The sequence below is a fragment of the Crinia signifera genome, chromosome 2, assembly GCF_055691185.1.
Source record: "Crinia signifera chromosome 2, ASM5569118v1, whole genome shotgun sequence".
Lineage (NCBI taxonomy): Eukaryota > Metazoa > Chordata > Amphibia > Anura > Myobatrachidae > Crinia > Crinia signifera.
The window spans coordinates 333,981,033-333,989,531 of NC_139218.1; the positions used below are offsets into that span (position 1 = coordinate 333,981,033).

The following is an 8,499-nucleotide window of genomic DNA, read 5'->3' on the forward strand; positions in this document are numbered from 1 at the left end:
TGACGTGGTGACCCTGCTATATGGCCAATATTTACCACATTAGAGGCTAATTAAATATTTCCTGAGACTTAACCTATACATGGTTCAGTTATGCTAGTTCTAGACTAGTGGGGTGAGATTTAATAGGATGAGATATTCAGAAAGTGAGAGATTTGGGAATAAATCTCCAGTTTTTTTAAAGCGGCAATCATTTACACGGCAAAACCAGTTTGATTTTGAAGTGTAGATGATTGCTGCTTTAAAAAAACCTGGAGATTTCTTCCAAAATCTCTCACTTTCTGAATATCTCATCCTATTAAATCTCACCCGTGGTTTCCAATTTTTTTTGAATCCTAGAGTATCAGTAATTTTTTTCTTGGCAACCCTAGGCCAAAAGGGTCTTATTGAGAAATTCAGAAGAAAAATGTCATTAAGTAAATTGTGTTGTGTGTTATCCTTAGAGTAAGATACCGGTAAGTTGTGAGGAACATGACTTGCTTCTGTTTGTCCACATATTTTAGTTTCGGAAGCCACACAGTGGTTACGCCTATTAAATTGATCATAAATAATTTGAATTGGTCCTTGATCACCAACCCAAGGCACCCCAGCATGTTTTCCAAAGCACCCCAGTGTGCCATGGCACACAGTTTGAGAACCACTGTTCTAGACAATTGCAGAATGTTTTAGCACCAGAAGATTATTGACAACTTCTGTGACAGATTTTGCTGAAACTTTAGCATGAGTTCAAAATCCCACCAGTTAGGTTGCTACACTATTAAAATGAACACTATTGTCAATGTAATTAGCCAGGATCAGGATGACATAAACCAGAAAAAATGAAAAAAAGAAAAGAAAAACCCTAAACCATTACAATAATGACATCTGCCTTTCAGTTTTTAGCAGTAACTTCTAGTAAGACACTGCAATAGCCTGACCAGATAGCAGCACTGTAGCACGTAACATAACTGTAAATCCTACTAGCAATATTTGTACGTGGAATATAGATGGAAAGAGAGTGCGTTCTTATATAGCACCCAAAGCTGCCAGGATTACTATTCAAAACAGTAGAACATCATTCGTCATAAAAGGAATCTATTCCCAAATTTTTGAGATGCTGACCAAGCTGAGAACAAACAAGGTAATATTGTCAGAAGGTGGGGGCAGAAGGGACCATATAACAGATTTAGCAGCTTTAGCCCTAAACAGTTGGAAATAATTACATCCACAAAGAGAGTATTGTTTGTAAGTGGTGTGCGTCGCACACTAGCCCCCCGAGTAACACAGAAAGCTTGTTTTTCAGTGCCAGATAAGCCTTTTTCTGCCAGTGCAGAATTCTTTATTTTGATGCATTCATTTCCTGAGCCAAATCCAAGGCTTGGGATACTCTATTACAGAGCAAAGTAGAATTTACTGGCGGTGTATTATGCATTTGTTGGTGCTTGTAGAGAACTGAGGAAATTACTAGAGAGGGATGTTGTGTGTGTTGTGTAAGAATCTCAGTTATAACAAAAGTCATGTTGTATTTCCAAGACTGAAAGGTTACTCTAGAATGTCTGAAAATGTACAGGAAGCCAGGATACCACTAACAAAGCTTTAAAAGGATACTTTTGTTGGTATTTTCTTTTTGTGTGCATCATACTTGTAAATGTGAACTTTATTATTTACGTATTCTATATTGGAAACCACTTTAAAGCTCTACTATGCTAGGTTATAGACATTGCAGTCACCTTGCATTCATTGCATTTCTTTGGCTTGGTAACCCCTGCCTGGAACAAATTGTTTACAATACTCTGACATGGAATCTGTATCAGACAATAAGAACATACAGTAATCAATGGGGTTTTATTTCAATAGCCCACTGTAAGTATAGTGTACTAAAACTAAGCAAAAGTCTTATACAACATGGCTCCCAATGTATCATGTATTAATGGAAATAGCTATAATGAAATATAATCTTACTAATGTTGTTTTTATTTTTGTTATTGTAGATCCTAAAACCAAAAAAAAATGGTTAATTATCCACTGTCTCGTCTTTGTTGAATATAGTATATAGTGGCTAAATAACTGAAAACTGAATATAGTATCAGGATTTAAGAAAATCATCCTTAGTGAGATTACAAATAAAAAAAATAATTATGCAGACCTTAAATTATACAATGAACACAATATTTGATCTGGTTTATTAATTGTCCTTCCACCATTTTTTTTAAAGAATGTGTTCACTCATTTTGCCATGTATTTCTTTGAACTGCAGATGCATTTGTAAAAGGATTTTACAATTCAGGATAAATTAACTGGTATACAGTATTTCATCTGTCTTCTGAAACAGAGGCTCTGCAAAATGTACCACTAATGTCTTCAGCTTGTTAATGATTAACTACAACAGCTGTCCCTTACATGTGAGGAAGACCAGTGTCTTTACTGGAGATCAGTGAGATATTAGTAACAGTTGGAGAATCCTCAAGAACATTCCTTTAGATGAGGTAGTTAGGATACAAGAAACAGAGACCAACCTCCAATGGATGGGTTCCATTTGAACGAAGAGCAAGTCAAGTTGCGACAGTATAGTGAAAAAACATGAATGTTTAGTAGTATGAGATCACCACTGATGATGGTGAGGGACGCAGTTCATTAGCACAAAGCAGTCATAAGCCCGATTCCTAAAATGTTTTTTTTCAAGGAGACATGAATTAACACAAAGAGGTCTGTAATGGATTTATAGCGGTTTTGGTTTATTTGTGGTTAACCACTGAATTAGGATTGTAGCTTTTACTAATGTGTTACTGGCTGCAAGTACAGCTTGAAAGTAGAAGTAGATTTAAAATACAAGATGACCATGTGAGAGGAGAATCTCGTTACATTCTCTAATATACAATCTAAGCCCCAATGACACAGAAGGTTTTGAAGATGTCTCTGTGTGTCCCATATGGAGAGACGATTATTATCTTGTTGAAGAACCTATGTATTCATGTTAACTGCAAAGTGTAAACAATAATCCTTTTTTATTGCTAAACTGATCAGCTAATGCAATATATTCTTATAGGGTGAAGTGATAAATTTCTTTCTTTAAGAAAAAACCCTACAAACTTTGTATTTAGCTGTGTCGTAGACTAAAGGACCTCATTTGGCCACTTGGATCAAGGGTCTAACTCTAGGTCCAGACTGGCCCTACACAGTGTTCCTACACTGATCCATGTTACAGTGTATGTTCTGTATTTTACCATAGTTCTTATAATATGGGAGTTGAAGGTGGTTTTGGTCCTACACATGCAATTATTATAGGCTTCAACATGTATTATGTTAATATATTTAAGCTATGTTTTTCTTTGTTCTCTAGTACGATATTCATTTTTGCATTATCATAGCAACACTTTCATGTTGATAATGCATTTTACTTGAGAATGTCAATACAACCCCACAAGTTAATATCCAGTCATAATGAGCAGGGACGTCATGTGACTACAATTAGATGGAACTGCACAAATTTTCAGATTCTGCCAATAAACAATTAGGTCATTAGTTTGGCATTCTTTACTGCTAATAATATACATACATTACATTAAAACCTATTCAAAAGTTGTACTGTACTAAATGAAATTATGAGCATCTTTGGTGTAAATCAAAATTAAAACAAAGTATAATTTTAATAATGTTGTCTCCAGATTGTATTACAGAGTAAGCTGGGAGGCAAACAAATATGCACTATAAAACTAATAGAACTTTCTATTACAATATTTCAAAATATTATTCACTAACAAACTTTGGTTTAAAGAGTAGACATTTTCACATGAAAATGAGGCATACACAAAAAGACAAACAAGACCACCAGTGATCAGTAAACAGTTTGGAGGCAAGAATGAACACCACATATATTAAATATGGATGCCCACTACTGTGATTTGGCTTTTCAGTGTAAAATGAATGGTAACCTATCCCTAAGGGACTAAACACTTTGGTATATTACATTCTTCATTAACTTATACACTAAGAGTTCTTTGGTCATTTAACAAAATGTTACTTTCAAACATGTCTCTAATAAACTAAGAAAATGCAACAAGTGATAAATAAATTAAAAAGTTGCACCTTTATTTTTGTGCATAATAAGAATGAGCTAGATTTTTAATTGTACTTGTTGCCTGCACAAAATGGAGGCTGCTAATTTGTGTGCACAAGAAGGAGGCTGCTAATTTGTGCACTAAACCAATATTCATGAGAAGGTAGACCATGACTATGTTCACTAGGAACTAATGAGTTTACATTGTGCCTCATGTTTTAGGGATGCCACTAATTCCTAGTGAGCCATTAGATTGAATATTGCAGTCTCCGAAGTATGAAGATGACCAGTACATTTTTAGAACCGTACACCTGAACAATGTAACTGCACCTTTTCTGAAGATTAAGAGATAATACTGTTGGGTAGATGGACATACATTAAATGAAAGGCATATGAACTTAGAGTACGTGTAGGTAACATAGAGGTATTACTCTGTGTCCAGTAAGCAAAGATATGTATATCACGGCTGTAAACATTCGTAACACAGTAAAGTTGTAGGAAATTTGTGACAAAAACTTTGAAATGCAGTAATTATTATCCAAAAAGTGGTACTGCCAATGTGTTCCAACCTACCGTGCTATTGACACATTTTGAAATCACATTACTCCATCAACACTACAGTAATAATATAATAGTAATTAAAATAAAAAAACAACAACAACTGGATAATAACCTTTGTGGGACATTTTGTACATAATAACTGGAGTGAAAGAATTGGGAATACATTCAATTTTGGTAACAACTTCAAGTACTTGTACGGTCTCTAATTCAATTGATCTTATTGAAAACATTTGAGTCTTATAAACATTCTTTTGAAAGTAACTTTTCCTGAGTATTTAGAAATAAACATGAAAAACATAAAAATAAGTATAATAAAAAAAACACAAATGGTTCCTCAACGTAACTAGCAGTGTACTTTTCTTTCCATCCCTTCTTAGTTGTTGGTTCTTGAGCCTTGTATGATGCAACCCATCGCTGTTCCCGGTAACCTAATCTATATCAAGTGTGAATACGGCTCCCCAAAGTGCCATGAAGGGGCTATTATTTTAGGCTGTTAATAAAAAAAATTACACATGAGCAAAGAGGCTGAGGTCAACTGGTGGAATCAAGTCCTTGAGATAATGTTGCCCTCACAGAACATCTCAGTTCTTGTTCACCAACCTACAGTTGCACCGCCATCAACTGGCAATAAATAGAAGATATCCTGAGTACAGTGAAGAGCTACTTTTTTCTTATAGGCTTCCAAATGTGAAAAAAAAACTAAAAACAAAAACTTTGAACTTTTTTTCTGAGAAACATTCAATGGAGTGGATATATCTATACAAATATGTATATATATACACACGTGTACTGTAAAAAAAAAGATGCCTGTTGCTTGACATCAAATTGTCACATTTAGGTTTAAAGCAAAAATCTCTTCTCCGTAAAAGTCTCCACTCATGTTGAGGACTCAACACACGCACTCACAACAAAAATGAAAAATAAAAACCCCTTAATGCAACAATGCCAGTGTAGTGTCAAAATGTTCAATCAGTTTCATTCCACAATTAGTGTCTTGAGCCATACATTTTATTCCATTCCACAAATAAGTCTAATTGCTTTTGAGAGGTCCCAGCTCGCAATTTACAGAACACCCCCTCAAAGTCTTTGTAGGATGTTGGTTGCAGTTGACCTGAAATACCATGGAGATGATTAGCTCCAGCTTGCTGGCAAAGTTGAATCAGCTCATTTCCAGAGTAGCCCTCTGTGTGTTGGACCAGTAGGGCCATTTCCCTTTCACTAAGGCAGTAGTTTTGTTGAGCCAAAGTGTGATGTAGGATTTGCCTTCTTGCAAGATTATCAGGAGGAGCTATGTAAAATCGCTTGGCAAACCTATGGTGAGCAGCTTCATTAAGGTCATTCGGCCTCTGTGAGGTCCCAATAAATATGATGTTGTCATCAGATGAGGTAGCTATGTTATCCAAGAAAGAAAGAAGTTGGGACTTTAGATTATTCAGGTGAGCATTTTCTTCACTTATATGAGCAGAAAGTAGCAGATCAATTTCACTTATGAAAATCACAGCAGGTTGATGACAGCTTGCCATGAAAAATACAGTCTGCAAAATCTTTTCACTCTTGTTCTTCCATTTGGAGACAAGTACAGGACTGCTAACTTTTAGTAAGGTAGAACCTAGCTGGGTTGCAATGCACCTGCTCAACAGTGTTTTTCCTGTACCTGGGGGTCCAAATAATAAAATACTTTTGGGGGGTCTGTTTGCCCCAGTATATGCACCAGGTCTTAAAATTGGCCAAACTAATTCTTCTTCAATTACAGCCTTAACAGATACCTGGCCAGCTATGTCAGTCCACTGCACTGGAGGTCCACAGTCCACAATTTCATTATTGACAAGTTCAAGAACAAGGGGATCCACGTTTTTTAATTGATCTTCAGATGGGCTACAGAATACTTGAGGTTTCAGCCCTGAAATCTGCATTCTCTGTGTAAAGGCATGACCTTGTTCACTTCTCCTTTCACTATTAATTACAGGTGGTGTGAACTTACCAAACGCTTCACCTGGTCTCAGGGGACCATCTTCACTATAAGTTGGTGAAATCATTGCTTTCATCGACTGACTGCTATACTTTGCTACTTGTTCTTCTGTTGTTCTTTTTCCAGGTTTAAATGGGACCTGAGTGGTTTCACCATTGCGACTGAAGCTACTTCCTCTGCATTCATTTGGAACACTATCAGACATCGGAAACGATGAATCTGAGGTAGTTTTTGGTTGTTCATAGCTGTATTTTCTATATCTGCTCTCACTCTCCTCTGCTGCTGCCATGTCAAATGCTTTCCTTTTCAGGGAACTTGACTCTGTGCTCAAAGGAGTGACTGAAATTGGTGCTAAGTTCGAACTTTGGTAAGTGTAAGCAGGGACCACAGTAGGTCTTGATGATGCTGTATGTGGAGGAAGGGGCGTGGGTGCAGCAATACCCGAAGGCAGATAACCAGAAGGATGTGTTGGATGCATTCCCCCATATCCAGGTTGGGTTGGGTAGCTTGAACTATAGTTGTATATTGTGCCTGAAGAGCTGTATCCATGAACCAATGCTGGTGAAGCATGTGCTGGCTGAAGTCCTGAGCTGTGAAGAGATGATGGGTGACTTGGTGGAAGTGCTGCCGTGGGTTGACTACAATATCCTGATGGAAGGTATGTGCCACTATAAGTTGAGGTATAATCTTGATGTGCCACAAGACCGCTTGCTGGATTGGGTGCTCCACAAGTACTACCAGGATAAAGCGGATCAGGAAGGTTGCCAGATGCTATAGTTGGGCTACCCAACCCAATATGTCCATTGCCTGATTTGGAACCAGCCAAACTATCATGTAAGGAGTTTACTGTATATGAGCTATCAGACCCATGTGACATCTGCCAAGGTTCAATTTCACTCTTCTGTCCATTGACAGGCCCAAAAGCTCCATCTGTGTAGGTACTTAGTGAAGCTCTCTCATATGTTGAGTCTAACACCCCGGAGTATTTCTCTGCATATCTTTTTAAAAGATTGGAAGCAGTCAGTGCAGATATGTCGTCATTTGCCCAGGCATAGTTTAAACTGTGCCGACCACTTTGAAACACGTCAGATTTGTGTGCTGGAGATGAAGTAGTTGAAGAGACATCGAGATGCTGCTCTGGCCACTGGTTAAGGGGCTGGGCATGCTCTGGTGTCCAGTGCATCTTCAAGAGAGCTGAAATACAAAACAAACAAAAAAACCACATAAGCAAGCTGTCTGTCTTCCACTCACTAGCAAAACTGCAAAGTAAGAAAAACTGCAAAGCGCCCCCCCCCCCCCCCCCCCTTTGGGATACAGTCGTATTATCGACCACAATCATTAGGTCGACACCGTTGGGTTGACAGGCAGCAAGATGGACAGGGTTCCAGGTCGACATGGATGAAGGTCGACAGGTGTCTAGGTCGACATGGGACAAGGTGGACATGGGTTTAGGTCGATAAATGCGTTAGATCGACAGGACGGGAGGTCGACAGGGATTTTCTCACTGTTTTTATGAGCCGACGTGCCGACAGGCGGTATTTCATGCCCTACCATCCACTAGGGTGTGGCGTGAGAATAAAATAGTGTGCCAAGCGCAGTGAGGCACCACGCCCAAAGCATAGCGAGCGATGCGAGGGGCTGCTGTTGACTTCCAACTGTGTCCATGTGGACATTCGGCTCAAAAAACAGTGAAAAAAACCCATGTCGACCTCGCGACCTGTCGACCTAACTCATATCGACCTAACGCATTTGTCGACCTAAACCCATGTCGACCTTGTCCCATGTCGACCTAGACACCTGTCGACCTTCATCCATGTCGACCTAGAACCCTGTCGGCCTTGCTGCCTGTAGACCTAAGTGTGGTCGATAAAACAATCCACACCCCCCTCTTTATAGTTAAATAACCCCTGTTTTCAGTATTAACCTTTTGAGTGCC

The 8,499-nt window shown here is 38.4% G+C and overlaps 1 pseudogene; it reads right to left on the reverse strand.

Annotated features, from left to right (window-relative positions):
- Window positions 1–274: 274 nt before the first annotated feature.
- LOC146057792 (fidgetin pseudogene) lies at window positions 275–7,752 on the reverse strand (annotated as a pseudogene).
- Between the last annotated feature and the right edge of the window lie 747 nt (window positions 7,753–8,499).